General features: G+C 42.2%; 1 protein-coding gene across 4 annotated transcripts in view; it reads left to right on the top strand.

Moving 5' to 3' along the window:
- The window catches only part of LOC126268124 (cyclin-Y), a 60,514-nt gene that overhangs the window by 4,072 nt on the left and 29,354 nt on the right, over positions 1–27,088 (top strand). The window contains exons 2-3 of one of the 4 annotated variants that reach the window (XM_049973654.1): positions 6,283–6,429; positions 20,412–20,588. The exons of 1 other annotated variant lie outside the window; for it this stretch is intronic. The gene's annotated coding sequence lies outside the window, so the exon portion shown is untranslated. The remainder of the gene's footprint in view (positions 1–6,282; positions 6,430–20,411; positions 20,589–27,088) is intronic. 2 more of the 4 variants (XM_049973653.1, XM_049973652.1) reach the window with 2 other exon arrangements.

Genomic DNA, 27,088 nt, shown 5'->3' with positions numbered 1-27,088 from the left:
ACGAAAGGATGTGGGTTTTAAGGGAGAGGGTAAGGAGTCATTCCAATCCCGGGAGCGGAAAGACTTCCCTTAGGGGGAAAAAAAGGACAGGTGTACACTCGCGCGCGCACACACACACACGCACACATATCCATCCGCACATACACAGACACAAGCAGACATATTTAGGCAAAGAGTAAGGGCAGAGATGTCAGTCGAGGCGGAAGTACAGAGGCAAAGAAGTTGTTGAAAGACATGTGAAGTATAAGCGGCGGCAACTTGAAATTAGCGGAGGTTGAGGCCTGGCGTATATCGAGAAGAGATGATATACTGAAGGGCGAGTTCGCATCTCCGGAGTTCGGATAGGTTGGTGTTGGTGGGAAGTATCCAGATAACTCGGACGGTGTAACACTGTGCCAAGATGTGCTGGCCGTGCACCAAGGCATGTTTAGCCACAGGGTGATCCTTATTACCAACAAACACTGTGTGCCTGTGTCCATTCATGCAAATGGACAGTTTATTGCTGGTCAATCCCACATAGAAAGCGTCACAGTGCAGGCAGGTCAGTTGGTAAATCATGTGGGTGCTTTCACACGTGGCTCTCCCTTTGATCGTGTACACCTTCCGGGTTACAGGACTGGAGTAGGTGGTGGTGGGAGAGTGCATAGGACAGGTTTTACAACGGGGGCGGTTGCAAGGATAGGAGCCAGAGGGTAGGGAAGGTGGTTTGGGGATTTCATAGGGATGAACCAAGAGGTTACGAAGGTTAGGTGGACGGCGGAAAGACACTCTTGGTGGAGTGGGGAGGATTTCATGAAGGATGTATCTCATTTCGGGGCAGGATTTTAGGAAGTCGTATCCCTGCTGGAGAGCCACATTCAAGGTCTGATCCAGTCCCGGGAAGTATTCTGTCACAAGTGGGGCACTTTTGGGATTCTTCTGTGAGAGGTTCTGGGTTTGAGGGGATGAGGAAGTGGCTCTGGTTATCTGCTTCTGTACCAGGTCGGGAGGGTAGTTGCGGGATGCGAAAGCTGTTTTCAGGTTGTTGGTGTAATGGTCAAGGGATTCAGGACTGGAGCAGATTCGTTTGCCACGAAGGCCTAGGCTGTAGGGAAGGGACCGTTTGATATGGAATGGGTGGCAGCTGTCATAATGGAGGTACTGTTGCTTGTTGGTGGGTTTGATGTGGACGGATGTGTGAAGCTGGCCATTGGACAGATGGAGGTCAACGTCTAGGAAAGTGGCATGGGATTTGGAGTAGGACCAGGTGAATCTGATGGAACCAAAGGAGTTGAGGTTGGAGAGGAAATTCTGGAGTTGTTCTTCACTGTGAGTCCAGATCATGAAGATGTCAGATTTGACACAAGCGGACTGTGTCTGTGTATGTGCGGATGGATGTGTGTGTGTGTGTGTGTGTGTGTGTGTGTGTGTGTGTGTGTGTGTGCGAGTGTACACCTGTCCTTTTTTTCCCCCTAAGGGAAGTCTTTCCACTCCCGGGATTGGAATGACTCCTTACCCTCTCCTTTAAAACCCACATCCTTTCGTCTTTCCCTCTCCTTCATGAAGAAGCAACCATCGGTTGCGAAAGCTAGTAATTCTGTGTGTGTGTTTGTGTGTTTTGATAATTGTGACTGTCCGCCGGCGCTTTCCCGCTTGGTAAGTCTTCGAATCTTTGTTTTTAATATATTTTTCCCATGTGGAAGTTTCTTTCTATATATATATATATATATATATATATATATATATATATATATATATATAATTTTCCATGCGTCTTCTGTTCCTCAAGCTTGGTGAGGATCTATGACTGATGGATAGTTGTGATGTATAGGTTCACCAAGCGTTTGTGACATGCTTCCTGTATGGATTCCAGTACTGTGGTATTATCCAATTTATCCCTGGCTTCCACACAGCTGAATGCCATCATATTCCATGTAATTTGCTAATTTTATTCCAATTCATTCCAGTTTTAATAAAGTCAGTATCAAACATCATCATTGGTGGATAGGTTATAGCTGCAGTATGAAAACATAATAACTATATTTACTTGACAGAAACCCTTGAATTAACATAGTCGCTGCATGTGGGTTCTGTTGTATACTTCAGTTCTGACAACCTGATGATTGATCAACGGTGGTGTATGAAACAGTATAGTGGCTCTTTGTGTAATTAAATCAGTTGCATTTCATTTAGTTATAGTAAGGATATAGAACAGTGGAACAGCAGCTGAGAAAATAACTGTAAGGTTTCAGACTAGGAAAGTCCACAGTATATGCCATATTTGAAGTGAAACAATTGCTGGAACACCACACTGAGTATGGGAGAGCTAGTCAATAGTCTTTTTGAAATTGGTGGAAGTGTACGACACAGTTTGGAAGGATGAAGAAAGAGGGGTAGAATAGCTGATTTTGCTGATGATGAAATGGTTGTATCAGGGAAGTTTAAATTGTTTGAGAATTGGAGGGGACAAAACAGGATCGCAAAAACAGCATGATATAAGGAAGTGTATCTCCATTGCATTTCACAGTGCTATCTATTAAATTGCACAAGCAGCAAGATACGAGAGTTGACTGAAAAGTAATGTCTCCACCCTTGTAACTCTTCAACAGTTGGCAGCATCGGTATGCGGCAGGTACTGGCGTGTTCTGTAGCCTTTTCTTTACAGCTCCACTTTACTGGAAGCCTTAGCATTGAACACTTGTGTTGTTACAGAGTAAAACATGGAATCTTACGCAGATGGTCGGTCAACGTGATTTAAGCAACACACAGTCATTGAATTCTTGACAGCAGAAGGTGTCAGCCTAAAGGAGATACGTCAGAGAATGAAAGCAGTTTATAGTGATTGTGTTGATGTTGAGTATTGTGCGTCGTTGGGCGAGTAAGTTTAAGGATGTAGAGGCGGGAACATCTGACCTGCATGACATACAAAGAGTTGGATGTCCTGTGACAGCAACCACCAAGTTTTACAAGCAAAATGTTGACAGATTGATTCAGGATGATTGTCGTATCACTCAGAGAGAAATTGCAAGCACAGTCGGTATTTTGCAAAAATGTGTGGGTAACATTATTGCTTTGCTTGGGTATCAGAAGATCTGTGCATGATGGGTACCCCAGATGCCGACTCCCGAAATGAAACTGCACAGACTCAAAATTTTCCAGGAACTCCTCTCATGCTACAAGAATGAAAGTGATGCCTTTTTCCATTCAGTTGTGACAGGAGACGGAAATGTGGGTACACCATTATGGGCCGGAGATGAAATGTCAGTCTATGGAATATCGACACACAGACTTGTCCCAGAAAAAGAAATTCAAGATGCAACCGTCAGCTGGAAAAAATCATGGCCACAGTGTTCTGGGACCCAGATGGTGTTATCCATGTTGATTTCCTTGATTGTGGAACAACAATAAATTCAGAGTGTTACATCACAACGCTGTGAACTCTGAAACAATGGCTAACAAGGGTCCGAAAGTAAAAGGGAAATGTTTTCCTGCAGCATGACAATGCCAAACCACACACTTCACTTGTCACTACAGCAGAACTTCAGAGACTGAATTTCACCACCGTACAGCATCCTCCGTACAGTCCAGATTTAGCACCTTCTGACTTCCATCCGTTCCCAATAACGAAAGATGATCTGCGAGGACATCATTATGCTTCTGATGAAGACGTTGAGAGAACTGTGAAACTGTGGTTGCAGAAACAGTGTGTCGACTTCTTCCATGGTGGCTTCGGAAGACTTGTTCATCGTTGGCAGGAATGTATCCAATTGACTGGTAATTATGTGGAAACATGAATATTGGTAATTTAAGATCACACTCTAAGGATTATTTCTGCATTGATTTGTTAAAATATTCCCATCCAACCCCAATTAACAAAGGTGGAGGCATTATTTTTTATTCAACCCTCGTATTTAGGAAGCAGGGTGATAGCAAGGTTGTTTGTTCATAATTTGATGGTATTGTGGAACAACAAGGAGGATGTGCCGGAGCAAATACAGATTTGTGAAGAAGTTGTACAAGATTTTATACTAAAATTCAATTTAAAATAATGTGGGCTGATCATCTGAACAAGAGGAATAGGCTAGACCTTTGGTAAGGAGAGTCACTCAGAGGTGAAGAACAGGTGAAAGCTGTGGAAACTTTCAAGAACGTGAGGAGTGTAGCAGAGGAAAGTGGAAGAAATGACAATGATATACAAGTCCACTGATAACTTTATGGGGGGTATGGAGGAATCATTTATGGAACAAAGAAATTTCCCAAAGAAGTAAAGTATCCACAAAACATATTATATACTAATTCTGTTGTATGTTGCTGAAACCTGGGCCAAGAGAACAAGGGAAAAAAGTAATGGGCAAGCAAGTGAAATGAAGTTTTTGAGATGTCAGTCAGGTGTAACAAAGACGGTAAACAAGAGAAATTAAAGTATTAAATAAGGTGCCCCTAAAAGAGAAAATTTAAAGAAAAAGTTTAAATGATATGGGCTTGCGAAGAGAATGAATGATGATGCCTAGGAAGAAGTACAAGACAAAGATGGAAGGCAAGAGACAAAGGGTAAAAAAAAAAAAAAAAATTGAAGAAAGGATTTAAGAGAGAGAAGAAGATTGGCCCACAGTGGCAACAGAGAGGTTGTGCGAAGAACAGAGAAGATATAAAGGCTTTTGTTCCAAGCAAACACTTCCAGCAGTGGGAAACAATACAAGGTGGTCGTGGTGCCGGTTCGGTTTGGTGGTTGGTTGCTTGCTTGAGAAATTAATTTGTAGATTTTGCGGTGAGCACATGTTGCTGTACTTTCGACTAATCAGTTATCATCTGCAGATATTCCTGCATTATTTAAATAATCTTCAAACAATGCCATTTCTCTGTCCTCAGCTTCATTATCTGTGAATAGCCTCTGAAAACTGCAGACCTTGTCCAGCAGGTCTTTTATACGTATTGTGGTTACTAACAATACTGTCGTGTTTCCCCCTTTCTTGTTATTTTCGTTTGTAGGTAGACAAATTCTCTTACATATTATTTTACCCATGATAATAAAATTAACCATTGTTCCCATGAATTAAATGACCTGTAGCCCAATCAGTGAAGACCAAAGGATATTTAAAGGTCACTTTTTAAAATTTTTTGAGAACGACTTGAAAACTGAACTTTCAAGAAAAATATTTCCTAGTTCAGAATTAAACTACATTAAATTCCCTATAAAAAGTCCTATTCATTTTTTCTCTGGGACTAATAGTGGCTGTATTGCAAGGGATGAAGAATCACAAATTATTTAAAATACTGGTTTAAAAGTACAAAATTAATGTTTAATATTAAAAGAATTGAGTTGTGAACAAATATTAAATGTGCAGTAGTACATTATTAAGAGATTCTTTGTGTTCAGTGGGTGTAACAGGGTGGGAAAGGGGGGGGGGGGGTATGAAAGAAGTGTGAGAGAAGTTGGGTTGCCAGATGGTGATCATGCACTTCTCTCCTTTGTATGTTGTATGTCTGTGAACGGAAGAGCAAGCTTCCGTCGCCCCACTCTTTTTACCCCACTACAGCACAAAAAACCAATGTGGAGTATTTCACAAATTTATACTGACCTTTCCATCACTCGGCGTTTGAATCACTGATACAATGTGCAGGTACTCTGGGGGAGTGTGTTAATATTGAATTGAATACAGACAGTAGTTAGTAATGATAAAAATCTGAGAAAAGCATATGAACACATTCTGTGTAAATCTCTGCACACTCTTCTTACTGCTGGAGGGGAAATTGAATCTTAGTCATTGTGTATGGCAGTTGTAGCATTCTTTTGGGAAAGATAACTTCCTCTGCCATGAGTGCTGTTTGATTTTTAATTTACAGACAGACTATACTTCCCCGGGTTTCCTGTCTAGTTTTGTTATGTAAGTGGACAAAAAATAACTTTCCTGAGCTCATGCTTATATAGTGGAGTTATTTTCAATTTATTAAGTGAGTATCTATTTGCAGTTGTTAAGACCGATTTTATGTAAAAGATGTCCCTAAAAAAAAAAAATGGCTGAAAGTGCTTAATTTGTGTGATGTTGACACTGACCTATATATTGTTATTGGGAAAGGGCTGGATTGGTAAATATGGCATCTTGTGGCTGCCTGTCATTGACAGCATGTTGCAGATCCATGTAATCTTGTTATACTCTCTTGTTGGTGAATTAATGAATGACCAAAAGTTTAGAGCAGTAATCTGTTGTAATGCATTATGTTGAAATATCTGATGTTCCATAATGCCTAGTTGACCACCTTCTGTTATAGAGTGGTACAATTCGAGTCTCTGAACTTCTTCAGGTGTTGGGAGAGCTGATGCTGGAGTGATGTGTTTGATGCACCTCATGCTGCAAAAAGTTCTAGCCATTGACAGTGGACACAAATGAAATAAACGTTGTCGAATACATACTGGCAGCATGTTTCACTTGCAGCAGTCTCTTCAGTGAGGTAAACAATTGACAGCTACATCTGTGGAACTTTTTTATGTAATAGCTTGCTTAAAAACTGCAAACAAGTAATCACTTAATAAACTAAAAGTAACTCCACTGTATAAACACAAGCTCAATGAAGTTGTTTTGTTTATTCACATGAGAGAACTGAATTGGAAATTCTGGGGAAGTATAATCTGTAAACTTGAAATTGTACAGAAATTGTGTGCTTAAAGAGGGGTAGTTGCCTTTCCAAGAAGAATGCTGCAGCTGTTGTGTAGGGTGACTGAGAATCAGTTTACCTCCAGCAGTGTAGAACAGTATGCAGGGATTTACATACATTCTGTCGTAAGCATAAATTGTGTTATGTTATTAGTAACTCAAATCTGTATTCTTTGTAGTGTTACCATGTCTTGTGGAAAATAAACACCTCTTACCACATCTGCACAAAGCTTCTCCAGTGATTGATTTGTAAGATGAGCTGCAGAAGGGTCTTGGACAACTTTGTAAAATGCCCTGTAGTTGCTCTTTGTGATGTTGTGCGGTGGAGAGAGTGGGGAATCACTTTCTTGCTCTTCAGTTTGCAGACATACAAAGGAGGGAAATGCATGACCACAATCTGGTGACCTATCTTCCATCTCACTTCTACCTTCCACCTTCCACCTTGCTTTTCCAACCTGTTACACCCCCGGAACACAATGACTTAATATGGTTCTATTGCATTTAGATGTGGTATACACACATTGAATAATAAACATTAATTTTATACCTTTAAAACACTATTTTTAATAATCTGCTATTTTTCTATCCAATTCAATGTGGAAATCATTATTTCTAAGGAAAAAAAGAATAAGATCTTTTGTAGGGAATTTAATGTTGTATAATTTTGTACTGTGAAATATCCTTGCTGGAAGCTACACTTTAGAGTTATTCAAGAAAAAACTTTAAAAAGTAACCTTTAAAAGTCCCCTATCTCCCTTGCTTACACCCAACAGTGAGGATTTTTAGTATGTTGTTCATGACACTTCCTTCTATCACTGTACAAAAATTTATGGCTACGCAAATTTTTTCCTCAAATTTTCCTTCATTGACTGGACTATTGAGGAAATACAGCAACTCATTGATTGATTGCAGTGACTGATCACCTGATACATTGTAAGACAATGTTAATTATTTTGTATATTTTTTTGCATTACAATGTACTTATTCATATTGGTGATCAGCTGCCAGTAACTATACCAAATGCTTAGTATCAAAAAAGTCTTCATGCATTTGTTAATAATTTTCTGGTAGTTTCTCAGAATACCATTGCATCATATGCAAAAAAGAGAGCTGAAATGTTGTGTGCCCTTCTGTTTAGATACATCATGAACAGTAACAGTCCTATCATACATTCTTGATGTAGTCTGGATGCTGCTTTTTCTTCTGACTACTTCTTACAATTCAGGGTAACATACTGATTTCTGATAACTAGTTCACTTCCATTCCAAATTCATACCCATATCACTACTTCATAAAAACAAATACTGTTTACTAGTTCATCTTCATTTTCCTCCATAGCACTGAATGTTTGCTGTTGATTGCTAAGTTAGTTTCTGATCATTTTGTTGTTGTTGTTAACTTTTTAAATTATTGTTTAATTTTAATAGACTACAATGCTTTAAACATCTCTCTCCCTGTAAATAGCTAACACATTGAAATCTCTTGACATCGCATGATCAGAGAATTTACACACAATATTTTTCCAAGCTTGCTTTCCCATAATTTTGATACTTCATGTGGATGACTAAGATAAACAGTTGACTAATAATTTTTGCCCATCTTTGACACCTTCACCTAAGTTATCTCAAATTCTTTTATATTCATCTTGTTAGACATACTTGAGTTCTTTGCCACATTTAATATGCCACCATCATTCATTCAGCATATCTTTTTGATATGTGTTCCATTAAGAATTTAAAAATGTGCCCGCGCGACTGCTACGGTCACAGGTTCGAATCCTGCCTCGGGCATGGATGTGTGTGATGTCCTTAGGTTAGTTAGGTTTAAGTAGTTCTAAGTTCTAGGGGACTGATGACCAAAGATGTTAAGTCCCATAGTGCTCAGAGCCATTTTAAAAATGTGCTGCTAATTATTTGTTTACAGTCACTTTTCTAATCTGAATATTTTTGTATTCTGTTAAACTGATCTTCTACATCCTTTGCTGTCTGTCACAGGATTACAATGTCAAACCTTAAATTTTTGTTTTGTCTCTCTGAATTTTAATTCTTTTTTTCAAATTTCTCCTCAATTCCTGTTACTACTCATTGCTAATAGAGCTGGAACATCGGGGATAGGCTACAATCCCTTCTTACCTACTGCTTTCTTTTCATGTCTTTAAACTATTAACAAGCAGTGTGCTTTCTGTACAAGCTAAAGATAACTTATCATGACCTATATTGTATCCCTGATAACTTCAGAATTTCCAATCCACATTATCAAACGATTTTTCTAAATCAACAAATGCCATAAAAGTAGTTTTGTCCTGACAACTTGATGTGTCAGTAATTCTGCCTAATATCAGTGTCATTCTTGTATGATATTTCGACAGCATGACTTGTTGTCTTCATCAGGTGCTGTCTGAAACTGCTTGTTGAGTGGAGTGGGTCAAATATTTGTACCTACGGTTCATTCCAGATGTTCCGTCTGTCATCTGCTCCTGCTAGCAGTGTTTGTAGGGATTGCTTCTTTGGTCCAGAGTGCATGTCTGTGTGTTGGCATTCTGTTTCCAGTCTGATGCCATTCCAGGTGTTCCCTCAGTGGTCCGCTCCCACTAAAAATGTTATGCCATGTTGGCAAGGTATATGATAAATTCCTGGTTATCATAGTTCCGGGTCATCTTTCACATTTGCGAGTAGTTCTCTTATTTTGCTTGGTGGTCAGAACACACACTTGATGTTGTGCTTCCTGAAAATCCTGCTGAATTTGGCAGAAATAAATCCCGCATGGATCTGTTATGTCATAGTCTTTGACTTATGTTTCTCTTTCTGTAGACCATGTGGCGAAGTGGGTGGTTGATGGACCTTTGACATCTGTTTTGCCATATACTCATTCTTGTGGAACACTGACTATAGGTGCTCTGTTTCTACTGCCAAACTGTCTTCATCTGACAAGTTGTGCTTCCTGTGGACTTGTCTTCAGAACTCCATTTGTTTGTGTTGTGTGGTGACAACTGCTGGCTAGCAGAAACGCTAGCTGTCCATCCTTTTCCAGTTCCATGGTGAACTTAATATTTAGGTGGCATGAGTTAAGATGTTCCAAAAACTCATTGAGCCCATCCCTACCATGAGGCCAGTTCACAAAGATGTCATTAAACATATCTGAAAAAGCATGTGCATTTATGTCTAGCCATCTATAATGCCTCATCTTCAAATCTCTAGATGATAAATACATTGGCAACCACTGGAGACAGATGGCTGCCCACAACTACGTCTAGTGTCTGCTCATAATATTATCCTCCCATGTTCCGAAAGTCTGGATGCAGAGTATCCCAAAAGGTGATGCATTTTCTCATAATAAGTTGCCAATGAAAAACTACTGTGGATTCCCTTTGTCTGCTGGTGACACCACGATGCTGCTGCTTACATTGAGTCTCTTAACTGCAAGCCTCTCATCACTTGAGATGTTAGATTTTTGGAGACCTTAAATTGGTGTATGACTTGCAGGTCTCTAGCCGAATTTCTCTTCTGCATTTGGTGGAAGTGTGTTCACTACTTGGTCCTCTGCACTGAAGAAAGCTGAAGTGGGCACATTTCTAGAAGTTGTTGCGTTGTTGAGACCCTGCTCAGTAACTTCAACATGGTCTCATCAAACTGCGTGCCACTTCAGTTAATTACGGTGTGAGTGTCCTTCATCTCCTGTACTTTCTTACTCATGGGATCAAACTTTGCAGACTGGTCATGCTGAGGCATTCTTTGCATATTCCACTAGAGACCAGGGGACATTTCCTATCCTGTCCCGATCTTCAACTGCGAAGGAGGCTGCCATATACAAGTGAAGGGGTGAAGGCTCCCTGGTTACAGCATTTAGCCTCTGATGCATATTTTGAATCCTCTCCCTCACAAGTGCCACACTTGCTCTACATTTCATATTGTTCACCGCTCTGGAGTTGACGTGATGGCGAAAACTGGTACCGTGTCTTCATGCCAGCAGGAAACTGAAAGAACTCTATATCCTTCCTTTCCTCTCTCAGAGCTTGTCCAGCTTCTTGATATTTTGGTATATCTCCTCCCCACAGAGTCTGTTACTGTAATTCTTCAGACTTTCCCAGCGATCTGTTGACATCTTGAGATGTCGTATATTTTTCTGGATTCAGCATTGTCCTTGTACGATATTGGAGTTGTTATTGTGTTTCTTCAGTGTAATTTCCAAGATAAATCAATGGATAAGTATTGCCTCAAACGTTCCTATTGTTCTCTAGAACCCAAACTGATCTTCTCCACAGTCGACTCCTACCAGTTCCCCATTTTTCTATAAATAATTTCGCCTGTATTTTGCAACTGTAACATATTAAACTGATGATTTGGTAAAACTCACATCTCGCAACACATACTATTGTTCGTTGTGGATTGTTACGTTCTTCAAGTCTGAGGGTACTTCACATCTCGTGTATTATACATGCCAAATGGAACAGTTTTATCATAAATAATTCTGTCAAATTATTCTCGCAACACCACATAACCCAATTCATCTACACCCACTTCTTTTTACTTTTCTGTAATACCAAGCAAAGTGGTATAGTTGTTTGTGCACTGGACTCACATTCAGGACGACAACAGTTCAAATTCCTATCCAGTTCAAATTCCTATCCAACTATCCAGAGTTAAGTTTTCCATGATTTCCCTAAATTGCTTAAGTCAAATACCAGGATGGTTCCCCTGAAAAGGGCATGGCCAATTTCCTTTCCCATTGTGCCCTGATCAGAACTTCTGCTCCATCTCTAGTGACCTCATTGTTGATGGGATGTTAAACAGTAAACTTACTTTCTTTTCTTAGCCTAATTGTTATCAAGTTTCATTCCCTTTTTATAGCTCTTCTGTATACCTATAAGCCAAAACATTATGACCGCTGCCCACTATGATGTTGAATGCCACTTAGTGACATTGGGGCCTTGTGACATGGTAACGAAAGTATGTAAGTGCAGCAGACATGTACAGGGGATCACTGTAGCGAAAATATGGGCTGCAGATGTGGAAATACAGTGAGATAAGAGACTTTGACAAAGGGTAGATTATTATTATGCAGAGCCTGTCAACAAGTATCTCAAACATGGCAAAACTAGTCAAATGTTCGTGTGTTACTGTTGTGAGCATCTATGGAAGAGGTAGGAGGACAATGAAACTACTGAAACTTCCTGGTAGATTAAAACTGTGTGCTGGACTGAGACGCAAACACGGGACTTTGCATTCCATGGACAAGTGATCTACCATCTGAGCTAACCAAGCCAGACTCACAACCCATCCTCGCAGCTTCAATTCTGGAAACATTCCCTAGGCTGTGGCTAAGCCATGTCCCACACTAGATGCTTTCTTTGAGGAGTGCTAGTTCTGCAAAGTTCGCAGAAGAGCTTCTGTGAAGTTTGGAGGGTAGGAGACGGGGGTACTGGCAGAATTGAAGCTGTGAGGACAAGTCTTGAGTTGTAATCTGCCAGGAAGTTTCATATCAGCACACACTCTGCTGCAGATTGAAAATCTCATTCTGGAATGAAACTACTACTAGGTGCTAAGTGGTTGTATGACTGTGACTCTTCACAGAATGTGGGGTGCAGAAGTTTGTCTGCTCTGTAAAGTAGGATGAATGGTGATCTGTGGCATCTCTGCTGAAAGAACAGAGTGCTGGTGCACGCACAAGTGTTTTGGAGCGTACAGTTCATTGCACATTGATGAATGTGGAACTCCACATCAGGCCACTCTTAAATGTTCATGTGTTGACCCTGTGAAATCATCAGTTACAATTGCAGTGGGCACAGCACCATCAGGATTCACACATCGATCAGTCAAAATGTGTCAGCTCTTCAGATGTATCACATTTTTGCTACATTAGGTCGAAGATCGTCTCCACAAATCCTGTCATTGAGGTCAACAGCGGCTAGAAAAGTGCAGCACACCATAGATGCATGCTAGTGGGAGCAGTATTACGCTGTGGGAGACATTCTCCTGTGCTTTCATGGGGCTGTGTTATTAATCGAAGACGCCATGTTAGCTGTGGACCACCTGCATCCCTTCGTGCTTGATGTCTTCCCAATGGCATGTCAACTTTCAACAGTGTAATTGTCTGTGTGTCGCAGATAGGATTGTTTGACAGTGGTTGAGGAACATTACAGTGAACTCACGATGATGTCTTAGCTTCCAAATTTACGTGATGGAAGTCATCTAGGTTGCTGTTGTGCACTATTGCACCCCATCACTGTGTATGCAAATCAGCAGCCTGTTATTTATGTGAATTATGTGACCTATGTTTAGACGTCTAATGCCATATACCTCTACAAACCTACCAGCGAACTGTCAGATCCCTGATAAGCAGAATCAGTGATGTGTTTCTGTAATAACTTCTTCAAGTTGAACAAATATATTTCAAGGAAGATGCAATACATGAAAGTCACAGAGTAAGACGTGCATACACTTTAACAGTTAAATCATAACTGAGTCCAAGTCTAGCAGCTGCTGGCTGGCTGGGCGCTTAGGTGGCGCTGGTGCTTCGTGGCTGGCAGACAGCGCCGCATGTAGAGGACGCGCGTAACTGCGCGGCGGCTCTTTTAAAGTTTGGCAAGTCACAACAGTTTCATTTCAGAGATGGACGAACAAGCTATTGAGCAAGTGACCATAATATTTTGGTTCATTGGTGTATATTCCTTCCTCCTTTCAGACTTTACATATTTACTCAGTACTGGCCATCTGAGCTCTTGGTGTTTATATGGCTACTTTTCTTTATCTCCAAATGTTTCTTTAATTTCCCTATAAGGTTCAGGTGCAGCCTTCTGTACTATAGTCGTGCTTGCTTCTATTACTCAGATATCTCATTTAACAATTACTGCTTTTGTGCTTTCTGTAAGAGCTTGTTTGTGGCTGTATTCTTTTCTGCTGGCTACGTTTGCCGCATTTTTATATGTTCTCTTTTCAGTGGTTAAATTTAATGTATTGCATGTTATCCATGGATTTTTGCTGGCCATTGTCTTTTCACCTCATTGTTCGTTGGTTGCCTTCACTGCCTCTTCTCTCAAAGCTATCTAGTCTGCATTTCATTATGAATAAATTATGGTTGGACTCTGCATTTGCACCTGGACATATTTTGTTGCTAAAACCTGGTATCTGATTTGTCTTTTCTTTATATAATCTCTCTGAAACTTTCCTTTGTCTCCAGGTCCTTTCCATGGTACAGTTTTCTTTTGTGATTCATTAACCAAATATCTACATCTACATTTATACTCCGCAAGCCATCCAACGGTGTGTGGCGGATAAATAAATTTTGCTCTGTTTCCTTCCTGATTTTTTTTTGTAACCAAATGTTTGTGGTTATTAATTTTTGCTTTTCGTAAAGTTCTGTGATGGTTGCCCTTTTAGCTTTGTTGAATTTTGTAGCTACTGTCATTTTAAAATTTACTTGTTATTGTTAAAACATTTGCTTCTCAGAAATTTGCTAAGTAGTTGGTTTACAGTGAGTGTTTAACGAAATGGAGTTTTGAAAAAAAACTTAATTTCTTGTGAATTATTTAATATTTTTATATAATTTTCATAATGGCCTAATTCTGCAACACAACCTTAAATCACTTTGTTCAACTTTAGCTAATCATTCACCCTAGAAAAAAAAAAAATCCTTTCACAATTGGTTACCAAAATTTTGTCATTGTGTTTCCATGAGCAATTAATTTCATGAAGATTGGCTAACATTGGTTGTGGGGGGGGGGGGGGGGGGGGGAAAGAAAAAAATGATTGTAGAGGGTCAGAAAAATCAGGAAAGAAATAATTATTACATGTCCTGTTGGCATCACAGTCATTAAAGATGGAGCACAAGCTTAGATTAAAGAAGGATGGGAAAAGAAATCGGCCACGACCTTTTGGAGGGACCATGCCATTGTAGGAAAATATAAATCTGGGCAAGCCGGATGGTGATTTGAACCATTTTCCTACCAATTTGAGTACAGAGTGCTAACCACAGCGCCACCTCACTTAGTAATAGAATCGGCATGTGACTTAATGCGAGATAGAGACATCCTTAGACATACCAAGAACAACTGGCTGCTTGAATTTGCATTAAAATTTAGCTGTGAATGAGGTCTGTTCCTGATGAATGATAATTTACTAAAGGTGAACAACAGATTGCTGTTTAAAAAACAGTCTGGTGTTAATTGGCACAATGATATTCTCAAAAAAATTGGAGCAGGAAATGTAAAATCTGTATAGAATATCATAACAGGCGACGAAATGTGGATATATCTGTATGAGATGGAAGCAGTGTGTGTATCAACAGTTTGGATGTAATGATGAAACAAAACTGACGAAAGCGGTTGACCTCTTTCTAAAGCCCTTCCATGAAAATGATTATATACTTCTTTGTTTATAATGGACATACCACAACCATAGCATTATAGAATTTTTTTGATACAAGTCATTGACAAAATGAGGAAAATGATCCAAAAATTTGACATCATTCTCTGTCATAACAGTGCCAGACGTCTCACAACGCATCAAATAATTATTTGCTTGATGGAGAAAATGATCAGATTAATGTGTCATTGCCCATGTTACTGGATTTATCACTTAATATAAGTTGTTATTGTTACACCACTAACAATGAAATGTTGACAATGATTTTCATAATTTCAAGTAGTTGTTGGGTCCTTTCAAAACCATGTTTTTGTGTTACCAGTAATGGAAATTCATGGGTGGAGCAATACGTTAAATAAGGAAGAGGCAACAACTCGCTTATAACAGATTGGTGCTTGGGCACAGAAACACACAACAGAATACAACATTTGCACTAGTTTTCGAGTACTAGCTCTATTTCTAGCAAAAGTACACACAGACCAAAAAGTTTTTCTTTCATTGTTTCTGTAAAAAACTAAGTCAGTCCTTCTACTAGGCAATTTCCCTTTTTGTATCAATTCCCCAGTCCATGTTCTCCTACTGTTCTTTGTTTTCCCATGATTGAATTCTGGTCCTCCTTACCTTACAATCCTCAACTCCTCTGACTTATTGAATACTTTCTCTTATCTCATAATACATTTTTCACTTTATTCATCTGCAAAATTGGTGGACATGCATACTTGTACTAAAATGGTGAGACATTTAGTCTGTTGGGTATGGTAATCCATTGATCATGTTGTTCATAGCGGTTTGCCTGCAGTCCCTATTTCTTGTTCATTGTTAGACCAATTGCTGTATTACCCATATTTGATTTTGTGCTGATAATCATGTGCTCATTTAGCCAGAAATCCTGTTTATCCTGTCATTAGTACAACCCCCCCCCCCCCCCTCCACACACACACACACACACACACACACACACACACCACCCTAAAGGTGTAATTTGAACCTATCTATTTTTGTTTTGAAATTCTCTAACCTACTAACATGATTAAAGGCTCTAACATTTGACACTTGAACCAATAGTACTTTTAACAGTGTAATTTGGCTTGTGGATAGGGATGATCCAGTACCAGATTCGATACAGTACTCTGTATCCAAACTAAATCTGGAATTGTATTGGTACCTCGATAATCTCAGAACAAAAGTATGGATACCAACAGTATTGCAAGGTGCTGATTGCTTTTTTCCTGCAACACAAAATATTTCTACGGAATATAAGACTAAATACGGAAATTATACAGTGTTCACATGGACCAACATGAGTATGAAATGGGATACAAGTATAAGCTATAAAGGACAAATATTACTGAACATTATTTCAGAGTATATCTTCGAAGACATATGTAAGCATTAAAGAATTAATAGTTCAAAACCACACTAAATACAGTGAACAGAACCAAATTTATTAATGATCCTTCCCATCTGTGTTGCCTGTCCAGAGCTTGGGAGCACTGCAAAATGCTGATACCTTCAGCACAGTTGCTATGTGACTGCTTGTGAAGAAGGGATTTTCCTGCAGCTGCTAAACACAGGAAGGTGGTTCCCAGATTCCCACTACTTCAGTAACTCAGAGCAATGAAAAGTTCTTCAAAAACTAATATTCTATATGCGTTCCTTTAGCTCACACTGAATACTTGAATCATTTGTAAAAAGTACTGTTAAAATTTATTTATTTGTCTAGAGAAAATCTCAATATGATTTGTCACCATAATACAATGAAAATAAATAGCTCCAATATAAATACACACGGAATATATGTTTTATGAAGACAGGAAAGTTGTTCAGCTGTCGTGTTATTGAAGGAATCATCCTGGTGTTTACCTGAAGCAAACACCATCTTTGTGAAAACAGAGGTATAGCTACAGATTTGTCTGTTATTTCAGAAGGATCTTGAAACCTGTATAGCACAAATATAGATTTTGTTCCCTTGTATGTTGGCAATGCAAACTAACAGCTTTTCCCAGGTTGGTATCTGTAAGCGTTTTTGCATAACAAAGGCAAAGGTTGATACAATATGATATCTAGTAAATACAACTGAGAATGCTCCTCGGGATGGGGAAGCCAGAGTGCCGAGCAGCTAGTCCTAGTGCCATTGGTGTGAGACTGCAGGAACACAGCATAATGGTGTGGCACAGTATTGCCTAGCATGGGAATGGCTGGTGCATGGTGTGACATTGTAGCAAAGGCTTAGCAGGAGCCTTGTGTGGGCTACGGCGTAGGGTTGGTAGGATCCCACTGGGAGGCTGCTACATGGGCTTCATAGGGGCCAGCAGTTCTGCAGTGTAGCTTTGAGTGGATCCCAATTAGAGTGCTGGCAGGGGTATGGTGGGATGCGGAAGCGGCAGCACCAGTTCAAAAGGGGACTGGCTAGAAGTCTCGTGAGAGTGGCAGTGTCAGTGAATCTGACGAGGCGTCAGCAGCTGATGAGAGGTAGTGCTCAGCCAAAGGTGGTTATCCAGCATGTGATAATACAGGCAGACAGGACAGCTATGAGGTTGCAGATATAGTGCCAGTGGGTGTAGTAGAGAGACATGGCGGGCTGTTATTTACCTCCCCCTTGAGAAGACGCCAGAGCCATTTCAGCATTGGCCAGGTGTAAAAACAACAAGAACGGCAAAGCATATGCCCAGAGGGTGGAAATGGGGCCCTGGGTGGAGGGCATGCTGGGAGTGTCAAAAAATGTATGATGAGGAAAAATGGGCTGGAAGGGCTTCTGTGGCCAGTAGGAGCCATGGCATGGCTTGGCTAATGGCAGCTGCCAGAAACCTGATGGCTATCTGGGAAGCATGGTGTTGTGGTTGGCAGGAGAGCCAACAGTGTTCCGTAAAGGAGGCCGAAATGCACTGGTTTTAGCTCACGCAGGCTGGCATGAGGTCTGGAACATGACAAGGGAATTAGAATTGAGAAAAACGGACATAGCTGTTGGAATACTTAACTTTAATCCATTAATGGAGAACGTCGCTCTTTATGGTATATGATTCACCATATTAATAGTACGGATACTGGCGCCTTGCTAGGTCGTAGCAAGTAACGTAGCTGAAGGCTGTGCCAACTATTGTCTCGGCAAATGAGAGCGTAGAAGTCAGCTGTACAACTGGGGCAAGTGCTAGGAAGTCTCTCTAGACCTGCCGTGTGGCGGCGCTCGGTCTGCAATCATTGATAGTGGCGACACGCGGGTCTGACGTATACTACCGGACCGCGGCCGTTTTAAAGGCTACCACCTAGCAAGTGTGGTGTCTGGCGGTGACACCACACATGGCGTGTGTGTGAGCGCATGAATAAGAAAAAGGGAGGCTGGAAGGGAGACACAAATAAGTGTAAAAGACATTACCAGAAGTGTAGTGTGTGCTGGAGCACAGCAAGTGGAAAGGACTAGGATATACACTGTGGAAACTTAATAAAGGGAACAGCATGTTGTCCAAGTGTCCAGAAGAACTAATAAGGCAGGAACATGCAAACAGTGGGTGGGTCTGGGACACTGCAGCCCCTTAGGTGGCACAGAAGAACATTAGGATTGATGGAGGTCCTGCAGGACTGGGAAAATTGTGGGGCAGGATATTTGTGACTGATGGATAGCAGGGACCCAAACAATGGCAGCCACCATAGACCAGCCACCCTAGACGCTGTGGTGTTGGAAGTACATCTGCACCCAATAGGAGCTGTGGGCGTAACTAATGACTATCACAGAAGATGTGAAGGTGCTGGCAGGGTGTCAGCCCAGAAGCAATGGGACATTGGTGCTAGGGTGGTAAAGGCTCAGCCAGAAGCAGATTGGCTGGTGGGACATTGTTGAGGTGTCCGCAGCTGATTGGAGGCAGAGGCTCGATCAGTGGTAACCAACTGTTATGCAAGGCAGGGGGCTCGACCAAAGGCAACCATACAAGACACAGCATTACCAGAAGTGTATGTGCACCTAATAGGAAGCATGGGCTCAACTAATGAGGGACACTGGAGATTTGAAAGTGCCACCAGGGCATCAGCCCAGAAACAACCCATGCATTGAGGTAATGATAACCCAACTTGGCGCCAACAGGCAGGTGGAACATCTGCCAGTGTGCCGATGGGCTTGACCAGATGCAGGTCAGCCATTGGAACATTGGTGAGGCATTGGCGGCTGATGGGAGGCAGTGGCTTGACCTGTGATGGCTGCCAGTGATGTGTTGATGCCAATGGGCGAGTGGGATGTTGGTGAACTGCCAATGGGCTTGACCAGATGCAAATGGGCAATGGCCGGACGCAGGTGAGCCGCGTCCGAATATGATACTGCCAGAGGATGATGATGGAAGTTTTGATTTGAAAAGTCTCATTGCCGACTTTTGTATACTTGTGTAGTGCAAGGGCAATGCAAAATAACAGCTCTTCCCGGATAGTTATCTGCAATCTTTATGCCACAACCAAGGCAAATGTTAACATAATACGACATCTGGTAAATACAACTGAGAATGCTACTCCAGATGTGATAGGCAGGGTACTGACAGACCAGTCCTAATGTCCTTGGTGTGATCCTGCGGGAACGCAGCATGTTGCTGCGGTATGGATTCGGTATGAGCCTAGTTTGGGTTGCAGTGTCGGCTCGGCAGGAATTCGGAGAGATGTTGCTGCATGGGCATGGCAGTAGCCCAACGATGCTACAGTGTCGGCTTGACTGTAGTCTGATGTGGAGTGGCAACAGGAGCACAGCGGGATGCCGAAGCAGCAACATCAGTTCAGTAAGAGCCTGAAGTGAGCTACAATGTTGACATGGTGGGAGCTGATGGGAGCAGTAATGTTGGTGAAGCAGTGAGCTGGTATCAGCGGCCGATTGTAGGCGTCATTTGACCATTGGCTGCTGTCCAGGAAACAATGATGCCACAGGCCCAGTGAGGCCTTTGGTGTGGCTCTGATTGATGGGCTATGGGATGTGTCTGGCATTGAGCTGAGAGCAGGACCCATCTGCCTGCGTATATGGATAGATAGACAGATATGTGCACATGAGAGTATGTGAATACTGATGAAGAATAGTTCTGTGATTACAGCACTACTGTTGACAGTACATGTGCAAGTATCAGAGAAGCTGGCACCTCCGGTGAGGAGTTGCCTATAGCCCATGTAGCTAGATTATGTGCAGCATACAGATGTTGATAGTGGTTGTGGTGACAAAGTGCGGCAAGATATAATAGTAGACATAGATGATGTGCTTCTGTCCTTTATTCAGCTTCCAGCTGTAGTTATTTTAGTTCCTTTCCATAATTCTCTTGTGCTACTGCCAAATCTTTCACATTTTTCTTAATGTTTGTTATTAACAATGGTACACAAAGACATACAAACACAAGTCTAGTTTTCTTCTTGTGAAGGACATCACATTCACCATTGACTGTTAAAATTATTTATTTCACAGTTGCATTTTTGGCCTGAAGACAATTATGAAGCGGTACAGCAGAAGATTTTTCATCATCACATCTCAAACGTAATAATCCTCCAACTTATATACAAGTCATCATCAGAACTGGGCCTCTTCACTCTAAGGATACAGCAGCATTGAACGAGGGCGAAGCTATGTGCATTGTGAAATGATGTAAATTACATGTAAACATTGGTTTATTTTATTTGTGTTAAGGATGTTTATACTGAGAATAGTTCGTGTAATGTAACTGTATTCCTACAGTGAAAACTCACTTCAAAGGATTTTAAAATTTTACGTGTGTCAAAGTGAAATCTTTTGCAGCACCAGTTGATATTAGACTTAAGGCTGAAATTGCAATTGTGTAATAATTAATCTGTACAGTCAATGGTGAATAGGGCACTCTTTAAAAATTTCAAAGTTATCAACCAATTTACTTCAAATACACTCCTGGAAATTGAAATAAGAACACCGTGAATTCATTGTCCCAGGAAGGGGAAACTTAATTGACACATTCCTGGGGTCAGATACATCACATGATCACACTGACAGAACCACAGCCACATAGACACAGGCAACAGAGCATGCACAATGTCGGCACTAGTACAGTGTATATCCACCTTTCGCAGCAATGCAGGCTGCTATTCTCCCATGGAGACGATCGTAGAGATGCTGGATGTAGTCCTGTGGAACGGCTTGCCATGCCATTTCCACCTGGCGCCTCAGTTGGACCAGCGTTCGTGCTGGACGTGCAGACCGCGTGAGACGACGCTTCATCCAGTCCCAAACATGCTCAATGGGGGACAGATCCGGAGATCTTGCTGGCCAGGGTAGTTGACTTACACCTTATAGAGCACATTGGGTGGCACGGGATACATGCGGACGTGCATTGTCCTGTTGGAACAGCAAGTTCCATTGCCGGTCTAGGAATGGTAGAACGATGGGTTTGATGACGGTTTGGACGTACCGTGCACTATTCAGTGTCCCCTCGACGATCACCAGAGGTGTACGACCAGTGTAGGAGATCGCTCCCCACACGATGATGCCGGGTGTTGGCCCTGTGTGCCTCGGTCGTATGCAGTCGTGATTGTGGCGCTCACCTGCACGGCGCCAAACACGCATACGACCATCATTGGCACCAAGGCAGAAGCGACTCTCATCGCTGAAGACGACACGTCTCCATTCGTCCCTCCATTCACGCCTGTCGCGACACCACTGGAGGCGGGCTGCACGATGTTGGGGCGTGAGCGGAAGACAGCCTAACGGTGTGCGGGACCGTAGCCCAGCTTCATGGAGACGGTTGCGAATGGTCCTCGCCGATAGCCCAGGAGCAACAGTGTCCTTAATTTGCTGGGAAGTGGCGGTGCGGTCCCCTACGGCACTGTGTTGGATCCTACGGTCTTGGCGTGCATCCGTGCGTCGCTGCGGTCCGGTCCCAGGTCGACGGGCACGTGCACCTTCCGCCGACCACTGGCGACAACATCGATGTACTGTGGAGACCTCACGCCCCACGTGTTGAGCAATTCGGCGGTACGTCCACCCGGCCTCCCGCATGCCCACTATATGCCCTCGCTCAAAGTCCGTCAACTGCACATACGGTTCACGTCCACGCTGTCGCGGCATGCTACCAGTATTAAAGACTGCGATGGAGCTCCGTATGCCATGGCAAACTGGCTGACACTGACGGCGGCGGTGCACAAATGCTGAGCAGCTAGCGCCATTAGACGGCCAACACCGCGGTTCCTGGTGTGTCCGCTGTGCCGTGCGTGTGGTCATTGCTTGTACAGCCCTCTCGCAGTGTCCGGAGCAAGTATGGTGGGTCTGACACACTGGTGTCAATGTGTTCTTTTTTCTATTTCCAGGAGTGTACTTGTGTAATGCTGTAATAAATGTTCAAATGGCCATAGGTTGTATATTTTTATATACATGTGACACATAAATAAATATAGCAGTGAAAACAATCAATTATTAATCAATTTATTTAATTGGATAGATAAAAAAGTACTCAACAAGCAGCAGCAGAACACACACATAAGACTGTTGTGATTGGCAACCTTTTTGGAGCCAGTGGGCCCTTCTTCAGGCAGAAGGGTTGAGGGGGAAGGAAGAAGGGTGAAGGAAAAGGAATGGAGAGGTCTAGGAAAAGGGGAAGATTTTGGGATAATCACCCAGAACTGCAGGTCAGGGGAGACTTACCGTACGGAATGAGAAGAAAGACTGATTGTTGGGGACTCCATCGAACAAGATTTTTAAAACCTGAGAGCTGAAAGTTGGAAAGACAGGTTAAGATGCAAGACAGAGGTTACTACTAAAACATCGTGCACGAGTTAATAAAGGTGAGAATCTAAGTGTATTGTATGTAACAGGTGGGATGGGGTGGCGAAAAATAGATGGGAAAGACAATGAAAGATGTAGAAAACCAAAACGAAGTGAAGCAAAGAGTAGTTACAGTGAAGAAAAGCTGAGACGGAAGAAATTAATGTAAATTAAGGCTAGGTGGGTGGTGAGAACCAAGGACATGTTGTAGTGCTAGTTCCCATCTGCGGAGTTCTGAGAAACTGGTGTCAGGGGGAAGAATCCAGATGGCATGTGTGGTGAAACGGGTGCCAAGGTCACAAATGTCATGTTGTAGAGTGTGCCCTGAAGCAGGATATTGTGAGTTGTCAGTATATACCCACTGCCTATGTCCATTCATCCTAATTGATAATTTGGTGGTAGTCATGCCAACGTAGAAGGCTGAACATTGTTAATATAATAGGTGGTATATGACGTGTCATTTCTTAGGTGGCTCTCCCTTTGATATTATATGTTCTGCCAGTTACAGGGCTACTATGGGTGGTTGTAGGAAGGTGCATAGGGCAAGTCTTGCAGTGGGGATGGTCACAGGGGTTGTAGCCATAGGGTAGGGAGATGGGTGCAGGAGCAGCATAGGGTCTGACAAGAATACTGCGGAGATTGGAAGGGCAATGGAAAGCTATTCTAGGTGTGGTGGGCAAAAATTTAGACAAAATGGATCTCATTTCAGAGCATCATTTTAGGAAGTCATGGCCCAGTTGAAGTAACTGATCAACACATTCGATACCAGGATAATAATTAGTTACCAATGGCGTGCAGCGAAGCTGTTTTGTGGAGGGATCAGCTGTACCAGGATTAGATGCGGTAGCCCGGGAGATCAGCATTTTAACTAGGCTGGTGGGGTAATTATTTGCAGTGAAGGCTGAGGTGAGATTGTGGTGCTCTGCTGTAAAGAGTCTGCACTGGAACAAATACATTTGTCTCGGATGCCAAGGCTGTATGGGAGGGAATGTTTGACATGGAAAAGATTGCTACTGTCAAACTGTAAGTACTGTTGTTTGTTAGTAGGTTTAATGTGGACGGAAGTGTGTAGCTGGCCTTCGCTGAGGACGAGATCAGCATCAAGGAAAGTGGCATGGGATTATGCTGTCTGCTGTTGAACATTTCCTCAGTGAGCACCCACCTGTTTCCAAACCTATGGCGTCCTTCCTGCTCACCTTAATCGACTTTATACTTACCAACAACTTCTTCACCTTTGAGGGGCAGACATATGAACAGATCAGGGGAAACAGGATGGTTCTTTCCTAGGCCAACCTATTCATGGGACACTTGGAAGGGGCTTTCCTGGGATCCATAAGTCTCCAGATCCTGGTTTGGTTTAGATACGTTGATGATATCGGTACCATGTGGACTCATGGTGAGGCTGACCTGCGAAAATTCCTGGAATCTCTGAGTACCTTTTCCCAATTAAATGTCACCCGGTCCTATTCCGAATACCATGACACTTTTTTTGATGTTGGTCTTGTCCTCACTGAAGGCCAGCTATACACTTCTGTCCACATTAAACCTACCAACAAACAACAGTACTTGCATTTTGACATTTTCCATCCTTTCCATGTCAAACTTTCTCTCCCATACAGCCTTGGCATCCAAGGCAAACATATTTGTTTGGATGCAGACTCTTCACAGCAATAGACCACCAATCTCAACCTCAGTTTTTACTATACATAATTACCCCATCATCGTAGTTAAAAAGCAGATCTTCTTGGCCATCACATCCAGTCCTGGTACTGCTGATCCCTCTACAAAACAGCTTCACAGCATGCCACTGATGGCTCAGTAATATCCTGGTTGAGAATGTGTTAATCAGCTACTTTGACAGGGCCATGACTTCCGAAAATCATGCTCTGAAATGAGATCCATTCTGTCGTAAAAATTTTGCCCACCAAACCTAGAATAGCTTTCCGTTGCCCTCCCAATCTCCACAATATTATTGTCAGACCCTATGCCCCTTCTGCACCTACATCCCTACCGTGTGTCTCCTACCCCTGTAACAGTTCCCGCCGCAAGACTTGCCCTATGCACCTTCCTACCATCACCTGTAATAGCCCTGTAGCTGGCAGAAAGTGTACCATCAAAGGGAGAGCCACCTGTGAAATGGCACGTCATATACCACCTATTATGTAAACACTGTTAAGCCATCTACAACGGCATGACTGCCACCAAACTATAAATTAGGATGAATGGGCATAGGCAGAGAGTGTATACTGGCAACTCGCAATGTCCTGTTGCAGTGCATGCTCTACAACATGACATTCATGACCTCGGCACCTGTTTCACCACTTGCACCCACTACTCTTTGCTTCACTCCGTTTTAGTTTTCTGCATCTTTCATTGTCTTGCCCGTCTATTTTTTGCCACCCCTTCCCACCTCTGTTACATACAATGCGCTTAGCTTCTCATTCTTATTAACTCGTGCATGATGTTTTACTAGTAATCTCTGTCTTGCATCTTAACCTGTCTTCCACCTTTAAGCTCTCAGGTTTTCAAATCTCGTTCGATGGAGTCCCCAACAACCAGTCTTTCCTTCTCATCCCATATGGTAAGTCTCCCCTGACCTATGGTTCTGAGTGATTTTCCCAAAATCTCCCCCTTTTCCTAGACCTCTCCATTCCTTTTCCTTCATCCTCCTTCCTTCCCCTTCAACCCTTCTGCCTGAAGGAGGCGCCACTGACTCTGAAAGCTTGCCAATACCAACAGTCTTTTATGTGTGTTTTCTCCTGTCGCTTGATGAGTAAATTTTTTTATTGATCCAGTTAAATAATATAAATATGTGTGTAATATATAAAGGGGAAGTTGTTAGCAAAAATATAGAAAAGTTCTTGACTAACTTGCTTCAGATTTTTACATGATACTCTAATAAACGTTTAGACGGATGTAGGCTATACACATTTTTTAAACAACAGTGTACAGGTTTTCTGTTAAAACCAACTGTGAGAAAGGAAATGCTGTGCTGTGAAATTATGTATTTGTTTTCTTTCTCAGAATCAATTTTAGCTATGATAGCTTGACAATTAAACCATTAAGACAGAGTGTTTCCCCTCACATAGATATTCTTTCTTCTTATGCATAATTTCAAACAAAAATTGTATGTACAGTGACGTGCTGCATTTGCTTTGTACTCCACAGTAGATTTTAAACAGAAAATAGGAAAGTTGTATCTATGGCTTTTTTTCTTATAGTTAGAATTATACTGCAGAATCTGAATCACCTGAAACTTTGTAATGCTATCCATTCACAGAGTAGAACTATGTGAAATATTTTCATTGAAGCTCCTATCCTCACAGATCCGGTAGCTGGAGAGTCTCTCTTATACCCCGTATACCAATGCTCTCAATCAGTTTGCCCATTCATTTCAAGCAACTTCAATTGCCAATCGAGGTTTTTGTTTGCAGTGCTAGTAAACAAGGATCAGTCGTGGAAAGGGGGAAAGAAGACATGGGCAAAGGAAAGGGAGGATATAAATAGTGGGGAGGTGCGGCTGGATGGGGGGGGGGGGGGTGGTCACTGGCTTGGGACTGATTAATATAACTGTTATGTGTCCTCCTGTTGGATATCATGCCAAATTCTATCCTATTGGCATGCTAGATCATCAAAATCCTGAGCTGGTAGGAGCACCTTGACCACAATCCTACAAACGTTCTCAGTTAGAGAGAGATCTGGCAATCTTGTTGGTCAAGGTAGGGTTTGGCAGGTACGAAGACAAACAGTAGAAACTATTGCTGTGTGTGTGTGTGTGTGTGTGGGGGGGGGGGGGGGGGGTGTCCATTATTTTTGCTGAAATGTAAGCCGATGATGGCTTGCCATGAAGGGCATCAGATTGGGGCATAGAATATTATTGTCAGACTGCTATGCTGCAGGGGTGCCATGGTTGACAACCCAAGTGGTCCTGGTGTGAAATGGAATGGTACCCCAGACCATCACTCCTGGCTGTCAGGCCACATGGCAGGTGACGGTCAGGTTGGTATCCCACCACTATCTGGGGCATCTCCAGACTGTTCATCTTGGCTCAGTTTCAAGCAAGACTCATTACTGAAGACAATACTACTTGTCAATGAGAGTCCAGGCTGAAGGCGTGTCTGGAGGTGCCTCGGACAGCAATGGGATACCAACCTGATTGTCACCTGCCATACAGCCTGTAAACCAGGAATGATAGTCTGGGGTGCTATTTGTTTTCATAGCAGAATCCCTTTGGTTGTGATCCATGGCACTCTTACAGCACAGGGGTATGTTGACAATATTGTGTGCCCTGTTTTGTTGCCCTTAATGGCAAGCAATCATGGGCTTACATTTCTCCAAGGTAATACCAATTCGCACAT

This window comes from Schistocerca gregaria, chromosome 4, assembly GCF_023897955.1.
Source record: "Schistocerca gregaria isolate iqSchGreg1 chromosome 4, iqSchGreg1.2, whole genome shotgun sequence".
Lineage (NCBI taxonomy): Eukaryota > Metazoa > Arthropoda > Insecta > Orthoptera > Acrididae > Schistocerca > Schistocerca gregaria.
This window is presented reverse-complemented; position numbering and strand designations above follow the sequence as displayed.